General features: G+C 34.3%; 2 pseudogenes; both read right to left on the bottom strand.

Annotated features, from left to right (window-relative positions):
• Positions 1-1,845: 1,845 nt before the first annotated feature.
• On the bottom strand, positions 1,846-2,864 carry LOC140807872 (uncharacterized; annotated as a pseudogene).
• A 7,167-nt stretch (positions 2,865-10,031) lies between these two features.
• LOC140806835 (mitotic spindle checkpoint protein MAD2-like) lies at positions 10,032-11,464 on the bottom strand (annotated as a pseudogene).
• Positions 11,465-17,249: the final 5,785 nt, after the last annotated feature.

Here is a 17,249-nt window from a genome sequence, read left to right as displayed (position 1 = left end):
CAGGATTCGAGAACCAGCAATGGCTTGACAGAACACACTGTTTCAAAGTTCTTGGAGACGAGGAATTCAGAGGCGAGCGGCGGCGACGAAGAAGAAATCTGCGTCGTGTGTCAAGATGATTTGATCGGTGGTCGGATTGCGACGCTGGATTGCAGGCATAGATATCACGTGGAGTGCATAAAAACTTGGCTTACTCGGAAGAACTTCTGCCCCATCTGCAAAGCGGTGGCTGTCGGGACCGTAGATTCTTGAAAGTATTGTTTGACTTCGATTGAATTGTAGTTTTATTTGTTTTCCAAAATTCATTGTTCATAATAAGTACACGCCTTCTTCAGTTTCTTGCACCTATTATTGTCAAGTTCTTGTGTTTCCTCTGTATATCAAAGATTACTCACCCTATTTTGTTCAAAGACAATTCCATAGTTAGCTGAATTGATTACAAATTCTTGCGGTAATCTTCTTTCTCTAGAAGTTGTTTGCAGTACTTCCACAGAAGAATAGAATGAAGAACAATTATTTCCCTTCTCAAAACTAAGAAATTACCTTATACAAAGTGGTGTTTTTCTAGACCTTACACATGATATCAATGTTTGATGTTCTTTATAAAAGAAGATTAGTGCTTGGAGACAAAGCTCCATAAGCACCTAGACACCTAACTGAGGAAGACTCTAATTCTAGGATGATCTGATATTTTCACTAACAGCAGATACGCATGGTCATCCAACACCAGATCTCTGATATGCATCTTAATGGAGTTCGGCAACATGCAAAGATTGTTACAATTGATTATGTTTGGAAAAAAATTCTTGTTGTATTGTGCTGTGAAATCGATTCCCATTTGGTATTAAAAATGAGATTTTGCCAACTGAAAGCCAAGAAATTCAAAAGTTAGCTCAAGGATATGATTGTGCAAAATCATATATACAACTCTCAATAACTCGATTAAATCGACGTGGATATCCACACAAAAATTAGCTCAAAAAGTAAAATTGTTCAAATTCAGTGATTCACTTTGGACATTTAATACACAATTACGCTATGGAATAACTCCACCCCGAGAGTTATCATAAAAAGTTCACGACCCGTGGGCTTTCAACCTCACATGACATTGCTCTGTTAGACTTTCGTCCATTGCAGGAGGTTCCCTCTAAATGAAGCATGGAAGGGAGCCACTACAAAGAAGTTTTGGGAGCAAAGTTTTATTGTTGAGCGACAAATTGGAAATTTAAGAAAAGTTACAATCTCCTTCACGAAAACAAATAATAGATTTGTTTTTAATTTTTGTTGGCCGCTCCAGCAACTCTTTTATATATTCTCTTACAGTCGATTTTGGATCAATTTATTTTATCAGATTTTTAATAATGATTAATATAAAAGCCTTTTCCGAGCCATCTTTTCCCTTCTTTTGGACATTTTCTGTTTCAGACGGAATAGGCTCGGGATCCCACTGATCCGCCCATGAAAGCCCATTCGAGTTGTATATGTCCATCCCTCTCACGTCACTCTATGTTCCCTTTTGTTTATTTTTATTTTCACCTTCTTTTCTTCCTTAAACTCATTGCATTGGCCAAAGAGAATTCAAGAACGAAAAGTCACGATGAATCTGCATTGATTATCGTCTAGAGTAGCCATTTTCCAATGTGATTCAAAAGATTTAGCTCCATTGGATACCCCACAATATCAGGAAAGTGAGGCATTTGCTCTCATCCAATTGTTTTATCCGGTTATCCTTAGCTGCAAGGTCCTTGTGAGGGATAGCGCAGGGTCATCTCGTCGAAATGAGACGATACCCGTAAGACAGTTATCGAGGTTGGCAGAAATGCAAGGAGTTTCTCTACTCTATAATGATAAAGAATTAAAGATTGCATTTATCATGTAAGAATATTGAAACTACAGTACAAGATGTATCCATGGTGACCAAATACTACATCAATAGATACAAAAAGGTGTTGGTTTTCTTCTTGTCATGTAAAAGCACTTACCGACAAAATTCTACATGGCCAGCAGTCTCCCTGCAAAGCAACTTTGCTTCACTTGCCAATTTTATGCTTTTAAATATTACAAGTCCTGTTTGTTTGTGAGTTGATGAAGGCTTGAAAGATTTGGCTGCTTCTTCTTTTCCCAATAGAAGGGATTCCCTGGCTGGAACAACATTCTCCCACCAAAATTCTCGCAAAATTCCAAGTATTAACTCCCAATAATTACGGTCTCTACATACACGAAATATAGTGCTTCCATTTGGGGTCCAGCAATACAAATCTGCCCAATCTCGGTCCATTGTCTCCATTTGGCCCTGCACTTGAGGCATATAATAGAACGGCATAGTTGACCATGGCAAAGCCTGCTCCTGGCTTCCCTTTGTTGAAAGGACACTTTACTTCCAGGATTCCACCTCCTGGAAAGAATCCAAGAAGCCCATCTGGAGATGCACCGATCCAATCAAACTGTTCCTCGGAATGAACGGCAAACCCTAATGAACTCACATCACGACTTGTAATGCTTTTGTACCGTTCTATAGCAGCGGACTCGTTAAGAACTCCCCACTCCATAGCACCCTTCTTAGAAGCCTCCGTTACTAGTAAATCCGAAGAAAATACTTTCTCGTACCATAGCTCGTATCTCCGGTTACCTTTCCAGATCCCTAATGCAGTGCTGAACGTACTAGTGGTTAGTCTATCTTTACGAAGAGCAAACCATTCATCGGAGCGTTGAGGAGCATCTGATGCTGTGATGTGTGCTCTCAACAAAGAGACGACGGATAAATGAAAGGAGTCGATGCATAGATATATGGCGAAGCACAAGTTGAGAATATTCTTATAAAATCTACGGCAAACTTCCTTTTTTGAGAAAGTGGTAACGCTGCCTTATGCATACCACCGAATCTAGCTACATGGGCATTGGTCATAGCTCCACCACCCACAATCAACAACAATATATGTCTACAAAGTCACAATTAGACAACATTTATCATCATCATATAACATATTAGGGACAGCGCACAAAATGGACATGGAAGATGCATCAAACTTGAACTGCTGCGACAAAATCCAGCCAAGAGTTGGGAAAAAATAGGCTTAAGCCTACATCGAAATGCACACAACAATTACATATATTTTAACCAAACACAAAAAGAGTACGTTGTGTGACTGTAACCAGCATAGAAATTATTTTATATTGCAGGTAACAGACTTCATCCAGCAGCAACATTGGATCCAATATCTATCAAACTAGTTATCCCATTCCAGCCATATGTTGTGAACCCAGCTCAACCATACACTTTGGAAAAAGATAATTTTGCCACATTTACAACGTCAAGAACTCACACAGATTATGCCCAAAGACCAAAAATGAGAAAAAAAAATCAAGAAGCTACCAAACTAATTTCAGGAAAAAAAAAACCTTGTAATGAATGCGCATAAAAAATATCAAGGGGAAAGACTAAGTTCGTATACTGCCTCACTGATGTCAGTAATCAAAACATCAACAAAAAACAAAGACAAACAACAACATTTAAGCCACTTAATCGAACTATAAACTTCAATTACCATATGAGCAGTTCATAGGAAGAAAATTATACTTATTTTTGTTCTCAATAAATCCCCGGAAAGATACAATCTTGAAACTAGTTTTTCAAGAGCCGACATAACCACAGTATATCATTTAGCAACGAAGAACACAGCAAGAGAATTAATTCCAGTGAACATGCCAATAAAAAATAAGCGACAGAAATTGAAAGACACCACAGCTTTTTTTTTCCTTATATGAGGTGGGCTTCAAGTATTCAATGCTAAGCAGAAGAAGTTTAGTTCCCCAAAATGAGAAGCACAAGGGTTAGCTGAATTTGTACCTCAAAAGACGATTTCCGAACGAATTTTTTTTTTTTTTTGAAGCATTTCAGAACAAGATTTTGCAGAGGACAAGGGATTAAGACTTGAGAGGTGACACAGACACAGGGTGGGTAGGCTTGGGCTTGGGCTTGGGCTTGGTATCTACTTGCAAATTTCTAACTTCCATTTTCAGCATCGTTCTTATTTATTTCTTGTTTATTTTCCATTTATCAAATTTTCCTAATAAATTTGTTCGTTTATTCGCACTAAATCGAAGAGAATATGATTGGAGTTCAAATCGAGATTCATTTTTATTTGGTTCAAAAGCCAACATTTAATTGTTGTCTTTTTCATGTATTTTTTTTTAATAAAATCATAAACTTTTCAAACAATAGCATCAACCGGCGTATGAATGGTGTTATTTAAGATTGTTTGGAGAAGTTTCTAACAAGATTTTGATTGTACGATTGCTAATATTTTAAAGATAAATGCTATACTACTGGATATTAAGTTTATTTTATAATTACAAAAAATCATATTACAACATTTTGTCTCATTTAACCAAATAAAATGCTTATTAAGTTTCATCAAATCTAAGTGAAACTCACGAGAAATTCAGGGTCCGATTCCAGTAAGTGTCATTAGTCCAGACGCATGTTTCAAAATTATCCCGAGCCTGAAATCACGAATAATACCGTTAGAAGGGGGCCATGAGGGTGTCCTGGCGTAGCCCCTCGCACTCTCAAGTCAGAGACTGAGGATATAAATAGAGAGCAGCTAAAGATGCTGCTGAAAAATAATAAAGTGAATATCTGAGTTAGACAACCGAACCTGGTATTTATAGGAGAATATCTGGTCCCGTGTTGGGCCTTCCACCTTGGTTGGAGATGGGCCAGAGGTCCAAATGTGGTTTGAGCCTAATATGTCCATGGGATATCACCAATCTCCACTCCCCAGTCGAACTGAATCGTATGCTCGAAGTTCGATTAATTGCGTTGTAATCGGGTTACAACATGTGAGTTGTGCATTCTCTTCCTGCTGCTCATTAGTCCCCACAAGTTTGGAAACAAATTAAATCACCTTCTCATTTCGAAGGGTCTGATCTGTGTTTTGCTACATCCACGCTTAGCACTCTCACCTGTCCTCACTAATCACAGCGCCCACCCCGTGAACACCCTCGCCCACCAGCACTTGCCCTACACGCTCTCGCCTCAACCTATCTTCCTCGCTCATCTCCTCTCCCTCACCTGCATCTCGCCTTTCCTTGCCAGCCACCGTCGCCCACCACCTGCTCGCCCTCATCGGCCAGCACGCCTCTTGCTCGCTCAGGCACTACCACGCTCGCCCAACATGCCTCTTGCTCGCCTAGCCACCACTTGCTTTCTGAAGAGTGGTGTGCTGTCGTTGACCACCAAATTAATTCATACCCTTTTAATTCCACAGGGAACTGTAGAATTATTTTTTTTGAAAATAAAAATAAAAAGAGGGGATTTGTTTTGATAATTACTAAATAAAATAACCAAAGTTAAAATTATCAACCAAGAAAAATACTGAATCTAGAAATGAAAATTAATTGACGAGAATAAAGTGAAGAATTTATTATGAGAAAATACTAATTCAAGGGGATTCTATTATTTAATTATCTCACTGTTCATCGGTTAACAATCATTTATTCACGTTGTTCCAAGCAATTAACCTTAGAATAATAGGGATAATCGCTAAAATTCTTGTGTTTTCCTAAATTAATTGACCAAACCCAGTATCCAGTCAAGTTTTAGAAAAATTAACAATGCAATGGCAACACACAATTAAAGAAAATGGAGCATGATATCATGATTGCTCATAAGCTCACAAAAGAAAAATATATCACTTGTCCTTTCTAACTATCATCAAGAGCAACTTATTCATAATGCAAACGTGAGAATGCAAAAACATTTGCACTCAAAGAAAACATTATCATTTTTTTTTGCATCGGAGGCAATCAGGATTCAGAAGAAAGAAATAACAAATGAACTAGGTGCTTGGAACTAACAATGTCACTATTTTTTTTAAAACCTAAAATACAGATAAATTAAATCAAAATACTAAAAATCAAATAAAATAAAAAAATTCAAAAATCCCAAAGTAGAGTCAAACTTCTCACAATCAAATCAAACACCCACACCTAAACTTGACATTGTCCTCAATGACAAAAATAGATGCTCAACTAAAAAGATAAAATAGTAGGAAAAGTTAGAGAACTCCCCAGAAAAATGTTGAGCATCGTAAAGAAATCTCATCTCCTGCTGCGGTGGGGGAAACGGTGGTTCGATGATTGAATCTGCTGAGAGAAGATGAAAAAAATGTAGGTAATATTTTTTTTTATTAAAAAAAAAGATATGTTGAAAAAACCTCTACTGGGACCAATTTTTTTTTTTTTAATATCAGTAGTGGTGTTTCAACAAAGCTTGGCCACGCCTTATGCGAAAACCTCTACTGGAACAAAGTAAAAAATAACAAGAATCGCAATTTTTTTAATGTCGTTATGCTCGACCCTCAAAAGCACTCATTCAAAGAGCGGCTGACGCCCAAAGTACGTGTCATATGACACCATATATGGGTCTTGGTTCCATGTGCCCTCAAGTTTGGCCTGATGTATGCAATATAAGCTCGTCTCCTCAACAAAACTTGACTTTAAATAATAGGCATGAGATGAGAGTATCATCATTGGCTCTTGAAGAACAAAATCTGTTGAAATCGGCAATGGATAAAGACAAGTATATCCTATATGTATGTATGATAATATTATCGACGAGCTCAAATTGATAGTCTCAGGAGCTTGTTCATCTCTCAACTTCATTGGTGCCTCATCTTCGTGTGATATTTCTTCCAGAACTTCTTCAGACTGAGGTTCAACAATTTCCTCATTCTATGCCACGCGCTTGATTACCATATCATTCAATCGACTTATGATTATTTCAAGACTATATCCATCATCTTCTTGATGCTCGAAAGGTTGGTCTGTAAAATCAGATTGGCTAAAGTGTATTGGTTACTCCAACTCTGCAGCGAAGGATCCCAATACTGATGGTAGTCAAAGTCGGCCATATCATTTAGCAAATATATTACACCGTCTTCATGTCGACTATTGAGTGAACTACCAGTTGTTAGTGCTCCATTAAATACCCATCTTCGTGTAATTGCATCCAAACCTTTAAGGAAAAGTCTAAGAAGAACATAATTAGAAAGATCATGGTTTGTTGCTAAATTATTAAATCTCTCTCATGCTGCGTAGAATGGCTCTCCGTTTTGTTGGGCAAAACTTGTGAATAATCGCCGATGAAATATCTCGAAGTATTTTACAACAAAAATTTTTCAAATTATTCTTTTCTTGATGAATCACTTGTACAAGAAGAATGAGACATAAAAAAAATAATGGCAAAACTCGAAAAAAACTAACCTTGCACCCCCTGGCAACGGCGCCAAAATTTGGTGTGCTGTCGTTGACCACCAAATTAATTCCTATCTTTTTAATTAAAAACGAGTGTAATGGTGTGAGTAGGGTCGAATCCACAAGGAAAGGTAGATTTATTTCTTTTGATAATAAAAATAAAAAGGGGGGATTTGTTTTGATAATTACTAAATAAAATAACCAAAGCTAAAATTACCAACCAAGAAAAATACTGAATCTAGAAATGAAAATTAATTGACGAGAATAAAGTGAAGAATTTATTATGAGAAAATACTAATTCAAGGGGATTCTACTATTTAATTATCTCACTGTTCATCGGTTAACCTACTTTAGAATAATAGGGATTGCCACTAAAATTCTTGTGTTTTCTTAAATTAATTTACCAAACCCAGCATCCAGTCAAAACTTACCAATAATGAACTGAGCACGATAGCTTTCCATATTAATTAAAGATAGCATTTTAGTTTCGTGAAAACAGTTAATCCTAAAATCTAACAACCGAGATAGCTACAATTGATAGATCGAGTTTCATTAATTTATTTAGATTACACATGTTATGATAGTACAATACATCTAATCTATGCTACTTATCTACCAATCAATCATTCATGACAATTACGGATCACTGAATTCATAGTTAGCAGTAGAAAATTATATATCGAATTAAATTGTCAGATTAACCGAGATACAACTTTCATAGAATTAAATATAAATCAACAAATACTTGAACAAAACACGAATGTTAAATTGAAGCACAAAAAGCCTCACAATGATAAATTGAAAGAGAAAAAATATCATCTGAATCAGAAATAAAACTTAGCCTAAATGTGTGAAGAGAGTTGGAGAGAAAATCCTTGAGCCACTTTTCTTCTTGTTCTTCACGTTGAAGAGTGGTGATTCTTTTATTTTTTCTTTGATTGTTTCTTTGGCCTCCTTTTTGTGTCGCCTCCTTTATTCTTGTGTTACGTGAGATTGGGGGACAAAATAATAGGAAGTGTGTTTTATTTTAGGGTTCAAAAAAGTATAAAAGCCCACTAAAAACTTAATTAATCCTAAATCTTAAATATAAACTAATAGATAATATCTTATCTGGAGTTTCATCAATTCTTTCAAATCTTGCATAATCTTCACAAAATCAGATTTTTCCTTTTTGCAATTTTAGGCAACTGAAACATAATCACAAGACGTGGCCACGCTTTGTTCCAAGACTTCTTCTGGTTTGGCCATTTTCTTTAAAAACATAACCTTTTTTTAACTCAAATTTGTTACAAGACCGTAAAAGTTCCTCCTACAATAAAATTACTCAAAAATGTATCAATTAAACATATCGGAGGTTAGAATAATGAAAAATAACGGTTACTATCCCACCGTATAAGGGTTATAGTTCGGAAATCATTTCTCATATCCAATCGAATCCTAACAGTCTAATTTGAAAAATCTTAAAGAAAATATATCATGAACAAAGAATTATACTCGAAAAATTTTTCAAAAACAAAATAATCTATACACAATGTATTTTAAAACAAGATCACTTATAAAGAACAAGTGTGCAAATTATATAATATAGCAAAAACCCACTTACACTTGGTTCAAATGTACGATTCGAACTTAACTGATACTTGGGTAAAACTTGAGTCGAACACGAGCATAATTTTGGTAGCACCTCAGTCACGATCTGGGCAGCACTTTGACATCACTACAATGGCCGAATGTAGCCTCTTCTCTTTGTTTGAAGTGGTTGAGACTTATGAGTGATTTAGGAGGATTTTTGGTGCCATTTTACACTAAACCAAAGCTATGAGAAGAACAATCTGACCCAAAGGCGGGGATGGTGTGTCCTGCAAATCCATACGTACTCTTGAACAAGACGTTTACGAAGCCCGAGATCATATATTCCATTCATCTCGTAGGGTGGTTATCCTCATTCATTCCCCTCCTCGGTTCGACGGGCTCTTGAGGGACATGGGATCCTTCGCTCCTAGCTTTATCCTCATCCCTCTCGCCCAAACCTCTCTTTCGACATTCTCTTTCCGCTCCCTCAGCTCTACTTCCCCCAGGCCGCTGCTCCATCTTCTATATTTAAATACTTTTCCGCCCGAGCTAACAGATCATCATAGCTCGACGGAGGCTTCTTGACCAGCGATTTGAAAAACTCTCCCCCCTCAATCCTTGTGTGAAACGCTGGACAAATTCTCACAAAGTTTCAGCCTCTTGTTGTTTCATCGTGAACATGCTCAAATAGTTTTTCTGGTGCCTCTTGCTACTAGCGAATGGTGCAAGAAAGTCGTAGAAAAATCCTCAAAAGACTGTATGGAATTGGGCTGCAAGGTATTAAACCATTGTTAGGCTGCGTCGTACTCTCCCACACGGTTGTTCCTGCATCTTCTCAACATGAGATTGTTCGGGTCGCGTCCTCAGATGTGAGGACGCGACGATATTGAGTTAGCCCTTCTGCTTCCTCTCCTGCCTATCATCTCTACGTCTCAACTCAAAGCTTCCCCACAGACGACGCCATGTGATACATGTTTCAAACAAGTGTCACTTGTCCAGACACATGTTTCAAAATTATCCCGAGCCTGAGGCCAGGGGTCCCAAATGACACCTTGGTTGGAGATCATCACCTAATGTCCATGGGGTATCACTAAGGTTTTCATTGGATTTTAACAAAATCATAGGTTTTTTTTTTAATTTTCAGTTAACTGTACGAATAATTTATTATTTCTAAATTTAAGGCATTACTATTTGGTAAATCCTTAGTACGAGTAACAGCAGAACACAACAAAGCAGTACATCCAAAAGGTAACAACCTTATGAATCTGCTAGCAAAACCAACCAGAATAATGAATTCAAGGGCAGAATAATGAATTCAATAGACAGCAGAATGCAGAAAGAAAATTATACCTTGGTATCAAAAGAATGCAGTTTCACCATCTGTGGATTGGCAATCAGCTTAGGATCACTCTCAATCCAAGTAAAAGGAACTGCACAATCTTTGTCTGTGTATGCCAAAACATCAAACACACCTAAACCCGAACCCCGACCACATATAATAATAAGTACATGGTTCAACAATAAAAGATTGATGTACATCAGACTTATTGAATTTTCGGACCCATTAGTTTCTATTCTTACATGGTTCATCAAAACAAGGCAAGTAAGTGATGCTGGAAGCTATCTGCCTCATGATTGCCTGAATCTCCCTCATTATTTCTTTATCACTCTTTTCCCTTGAAACTCTGTATACCGCAAAACCAATTCAATAAAACATTCCAACACACAAAAAAATCCACAAATTTTTGAGATTTTGTCAACGGCAACGAAATTACCCCTTCTCGACAACCTCGCTGTCTGTCTCGATACTGAAGTTCCACCTCTCTAGAACTTCTCCTGTGGGTTTACTCATTATCACCAGAACAATCCTCTGCAGTTTCCCAGCCTCAAGCCACTCTTCAAGAATTTAATGAACTCATAAATTCTCACTAAAACTGTAAATCCTGTTCCGTGAAAAGATATATGTATTGAAAATTACCAGGAAGCTGAGAGGTTAAGTTTGAAATGAAGGATTTAACCCATCATCTTGACTAAGCAACATAGGAAGCCCATATTTCTTGACCTTTGTAAAACTTTCTTCTGGATAAACTCCACGATTGTACAAAATGCTAAAAACCAATTCCAAATCAAATTCCGTCTCTCACGCTACACAATCGAAAGAAAATAAGTGTTCGAGATAAAAAGGACTTTTGTAATATTTACCAATTTGCAGCATACCCTGAGAAGATTACCACAAAAAAGTATAGATTAGGCATGGTTAATTCAAGATCAGGAAAAAAAACCAGTTCAGAAAATGAACAGGCGCACACAAATTCGAAGAACGTGATAGAAGTTAAATGCAAAAGGAAAATACGAGAAAATACCAAAGAATTCACTAACAACAACGGCTGATCCTCGAAGAGTAATTATGTCTTTGGTCGCAGTTTTTGAGGCCATTACTACCGTTTTTCTCTGTAACTCTTAAATCCTACAGTTCAAACTAACAACAGACAGTTTGAATATCAATTCGAAGCAAAGCAGACAAGAAAATTGATTTTTTTTCCCCTTCTCGATTGTAGAACGAGGATTAGAAATCGATTCGTGGCTGAATATGAAGAGAGGAATTAGGGCATTTTCGTGGATTGAAAAGTCTAATTTGGGAGGCAACGGCTAGTTTCCGTCGGCTTAAGGCAACGGTCGAAATGTTTTTAAATTGGCAGTATACGCATTAGTAGCCTAGGAAAGAATTTTACGTTTTTTTAATGTAAAAATAGGTTAATAATGCAGAATATGAATTACTCGAGATTCTTTAATTGTCTTTAAATTTCAAAAATCTGATTGTTATATGTTAAGAACAATACATTCTAAAAATTACATATTAATTTTATTATCTAGGAATTACGCTTATTAGTTTTTCCTTATTTCTAATGTATCTTTTTGTTTATTCCAATACCAAAACTCATGTGAGACGGTCTCATAGCTCAATTTTGGGAGAAATATTTTTTATTTGGGTTACTCATGAAAAAATATTATTTTTTTTACTTTTTATTGTAAATATGGATCAGGTTCACCCGTCGCATGAATAAAAATTTGCGAAACCAATACACTTTGATATGAAAATTACATTTAGTATTTAATTAATATCCATTTAAATTTAAACGTTTGATATCCATGTTTTTATCAAGATTTGCTCCAGCTCCAACACTTGCAACTGATGGACTTATCTTAGGAACTAATATGCATTTTGTTAAATCGATTCTCTTGTGCATCGTATCCAAGCTGTTGTACGAGAAGACTTGCTTGCGGTAGGCATGTTTAACGAGGTGGTTCATCAGAATTAGAACGGAACCTCCTTGTTAAGTCCGGTTTGGAACCGGGTTTTGGGAACCAACAAGGGAACCGGTTCAAAACCACAAAGGATAATGGTTCGAGGTGGTTCCTACAATAGGAACTAAAACCTGTCTACACGGTTTCACGAAACAAATAGTGTTAAAAAAAGTAGGATAGAAATAGACGACAGCTGGAACAGGTCCGGAACCACTGTGTTTGACCCGGACACAGATGCGAACCTCCTACACTCTTGCCCATATTTTGTTTATATATGTGTGTGTGTGTGTGTGTTTTTTTTTTTAAAGTTTTATGGCCAATGAGAAGTATATGATCGGTCTCTATTCCATGTCCTCACCAATTGTTTACTGTGCGAACATTTGCAACCATTTTTTTGTTATTATTCTTTTATCGAAAAAATTAGGAGATATATGACAATATCTATTTAATACAAAATTTAGGTGGAATTCCCCAAAAAGGGAAGAAGAGAAAATCGGATGTGTGTTTGTTTTAAATAAATTGATTAGCTCAATTATATTTTCCTAATAAATTGGTAAAATATTAACTTTTGACACATTATTATTTCAAAATGTATTCATTTCATTATTTTTAAATTAAGTTATAAAATTAGTAATGCACTTTTTTTGGATCTGATTAGCGCATTTTAGTTTATCTGCATTGAGTTTAATTTTGAAAGAAAAAAAAATTAATGATAATATTAGATATTATAGGTTCCTGTATTTCGTCGTGACTATATATTATTTAGATATTTAGATTGAGAATAAAATTTTGCCCACTAGATAAAATTTTCCAGGCTACGCCACTACCGGACAGGACTGGGTCGGTTTCATGCATGTAAATCGGAGTCGGTGCCCGTAACCATGACCTCAAAAAAGGCAAAAATTTGTGTGAGACGATCTTACGGATCGTATTTTGTGAGTAATATCTCTTATTTGGGTCATCCATGAAAAAATATTACTTTTTATGCAAAGAGTATTACTTTTTATTGTGAATATCGGTATGATTGATTCGTCTCACAGATAAAGATTCGTGAGACTATCTCAGAAGAAACCTACTAAAAAACCTCATTAAATTTTAAAGCTAAAAAATAAGAGAAAGAATGGAAAAGTCATGTCTTGAATTTGGTACATAAACCATTACATGTTGAATGTACAAGAAGCATGCCCATTAAAGGTTTCCAATACCCAATCCACATTGTATTCTCGAACACAATTTTTTCTTGAAATAAATTGAACTTCAGATGCCACAGAAAAAGAAGAAGAAATATAATAAAATTGCATATTGTCAATAATGCACTTAATAAAAAAAAACCTTTTTTAGCTACGGTTTTCAAAACGCAGTCCCTAAATTTAGCAACGGTAATTTGAATTCCGTCGCTTATTTCGCTAAATTGAATTTTCCCACTGTTTTCGCACAACCGTGGGGAAATTACTACGGTTTTTTGGAGATATTTTAACTTAATTTTTATGTTTGATAAATCTTCAAATGTATTAATAATTTTTTAAAAAAATATGAGCATATTTATAATTGAAATTTTGAATATTTTTTTATAATTCGTTAATTATAAAATTTAAAATATCATTATTTATTAATAAAATAATTTTAAAATAAATAATTCAGTGACGGTTTTTTATTTCCATCGCTAAAATTAACGACAGTTTTTCATAAAAAAAACAGCGCAATATTTAGCGACGGTTAATTGTGAAGATTATTAATTTCATCGTTAAAATAGCGATGGTTTGTCTAACACTGTCGCTAAATTTGTGACGGTTTTTGAAAATCTGTCGTTATTGATTAACGACGATCGATATAACGACAGAATTCAAAACCGTCGACGCCGATTTTGACCCGCGGTGTAATGAGTCAGCATTAGTCGATTTACAATCAAATTACTTCAAATTCTCACAAAAGTATATTGTATTCTTAGTGTACTTTTGAAACTCAAGAATCATTTAATTTTTTTTTTCCTTCTATATTTTCCAAATATCATACGAGATTTCAAAACCTATATTTTCAAAATCCAGTTGCTAGAATCCAATCTTTTCATTACACAAACGCCGTAAGGTCCAAAATGTTTTTTAAAAACAAGATAATTTAATTATTTTAGCCCATTTCAATTTTGTATTTTTAAAAATAGTATTGTTCAGTAAATATTTTACAACATAGCCTGTCATAATTTTAAAATCCCGAAGTGCCCTTTTTTCTACCCTTCTCTCCATCTCAATTCAATTGGTAAAATTTTTAGATCTCATTCCAAAAATAGGTTTTTCCCAATTTAAATATAATTGAATTTTATGTTACAATTTAAATGGCAATGCTCAATTATCGTGTCCATTAAATTGATATTTAGTTAACCAATAAATTATTATTTAGACTATGATTAAAAGTTAGGTAATCACGGTGTGGTTTGAGCGATTTTTTCACTGAATTCAAACCGAATTTCCCTATACAGTTCAATTTTAAACATTTTGTAAGTTGCGGGTTTTTAATTAAATTTTAATGCACAGTTTTGGTCGGGTTCGGGTGGTTTTGGGAGGTTATGATTTTTTTTAATAAAAAAAAAAATAAACACGTAGAAATCAAGAACTAATAAATTCAATTTTCAAACATAAAATATTAAGCAATATGGGTGAATGGCAAAAGAGTGGGTCTCATGTGAGTCCGTGACGACTCAACCCTACCGATATTCACAATAAAAAGTAATACGCTTAGCATAAAAAGTAATATTTTTTTATGAATGATCCAAATAAGAGATCCGTCTCACAAATACGACCCGTGAGACCGTCTCACACCAGTTTTTGTCATAACAAAATGCGACACCAATTAATTTTTATGAAAAGGATAACATAAACAACTTTTTTGAGGGTCAATCAATGCCTAATATAGTAGAATACTACAATTATGAATGTTGGAAATCAAGTATTAATTATAAAATCAAACTATTTTATTTATATATATGATATTAAACTGAGAATTTGAAAATGAGAGGAGATGACGACTAATAAAAAATAAAGTGAAAAATAAGTTTTGTATAATAACTTAATTTTTTTTATTATATAAAATTAGTAAATTATATTTAGGTTAAATATCAAATTAATATATTTTATATCATTATTGATAAAAATATAAAATGATCAAATTATGTTGTGTTATAAGTCGTTTTTCTCCTAAAAATTGCTACCAAACCATCGCACACGGCAGGGTTTGATAATTTTTTTGAAACCGCGGTTTATTAGAAAAATGATATAACAATGCAGTTAGAATAGTGAAAATATAAGTAATTAAATATATAGATCGAATAGTGAAAATAAAGATTTTTATTTATTTGTTTAAAATATCGCTGAAGAAAAAATGCAAAAAGCTTATGAGTATGTCTATTGTGAGACAATCTCACAATTTTTTATCTGTGAGACGGGTCTAACCTACCGATATATTCACAATAAAAAGTAATATTTTTAGCATAAAAAATAATATTTTTTCATAGATGATCCAAATAAGATATATGTCTCACAAAATTCGAGTCGTGAGTCCGTCTCACACAAATTTTTTACAAACATTATTTTGTGACTTCTAAATTAAAGCTAATGCAATGTATTTCTGGTTATGTTTAATTTCTTGGACCTTGTTACAAGATTTGGTCATTCGGCCTACCATGAACGTTCCAGTTCCAATTCTTGCGTCTGTATTTATTTATTTTATATTTGAGATATGAAATTCTCTTATTAATATTTGATATTATTCCATTTTAATTTTGGATATTATAGATAAAAAGCAATGGTGATAAATTCAAGTTTCAATTTATATGATTGTGAAAAAATGAAAAAAAGATTCAAACTTTATATATCCATTGAAATTTTTCATAACTAAAAAGGCTAATTTGTTTTTGAGATGATGAAATAGATATGCGTTACATTAATGTTCAGGAGTTTGATTTCTTTTATCAATACTTTCTAAGATGAGCATGTCGCACAAGATTAATTTTGCCCAATACGGTTTAACTGGCTAGCGTGAATAAAAATTCACCTAATGTGCACTGAAAAATAGCGATTCTGGTTTTCATCGTTATAAAACAAAACTAATTAAATCTGACCACAAAAACTCAACAATTGGATAATTAATTCAAGGAAATCTCAGAGAAAGATTCTGAAAAGTTTAAAATGACACTCGAGGAATATGAAAGAAAAAACTGTCGACATTATATTTTACCAATTTCTTCATTTGGTACATTCAATGTTTTTTTTTTTCAAAAAAAAGAGTCATTTAGGTTATAATGGTAAGGACCATGTTGGGTCCCTTGGGAAGAGCAATAATTCATTTGCACATTAATTAATATTACAAAAATAGACATAAATATAAATTCTAACTTTATTAAATAATTTCTCATTTGTATTTATGCCTTCAACATAAAGGTGCGGGTTGGTTTAATTCGGCCACCCAAGTTGACCAATCTAAAACTATTTTTTTTATAAAAAAAATATTAATTATGGATATAGTTTATTCTAAAATATATATAATTATGTGTAAAAATTAACGATAAATTATTATAAAAATTGACATAAATAAACCTCTCTTTATCAAAGAAATTCTAATTTATGCCTTCAATATATAAGTGTGGTTGGATGGTTTATTTATTGGCAAAAACTTATGTGAGACGGTCTCACGGGTCGTATTTGTGAGACAGATCTCTTATTTGAGTCATCCATAAAAAAATATTACTTTTTATGCAAAAAATATTACTTTTTATGCAAATAATATTACTTTTTATTGTGAATATGAGTAGGGTTGACTCGTCTCACGGAACATGAGACCCACTCTTATTTATGAGTGTGTATCATGTGAGACCGTATCACGGATCTTAATATGTGAGACGTGTCAACCATACGGATATTCACAATAAAAAGTAATACTCTTAGCATAAAAAATAATATTTTCTTATGGATTACCCAAATAAGAGGTCTGTGTCATAAATATAACTCGTGAGATCGCCTCACACAAATTTTTGTCAGGACGGATAGGACGATAGATTTGAAACACATGTTTTTGAGACAGTAGTTCTAATTTAGATAAAGAAGTTGAAAAAGAGATGTGATAGT

This window comes from Primulina eburnea, chromosome 12, assembly GCF_022965805.1.
Source record: "Primulina eburnea isolate SZY01 chromosome 12, ASM2296580v1, whole genome shotgun sequence".
NCBI lineage: Eukaryota > Viridiplantae > Streptophyta > Magnoliopsida > Lamiales > Gesneriaceae > Primulina > Primulina eburnea.
This window is presented reverse-complemented; position numbering and strand designations above follow the sequence as displayed.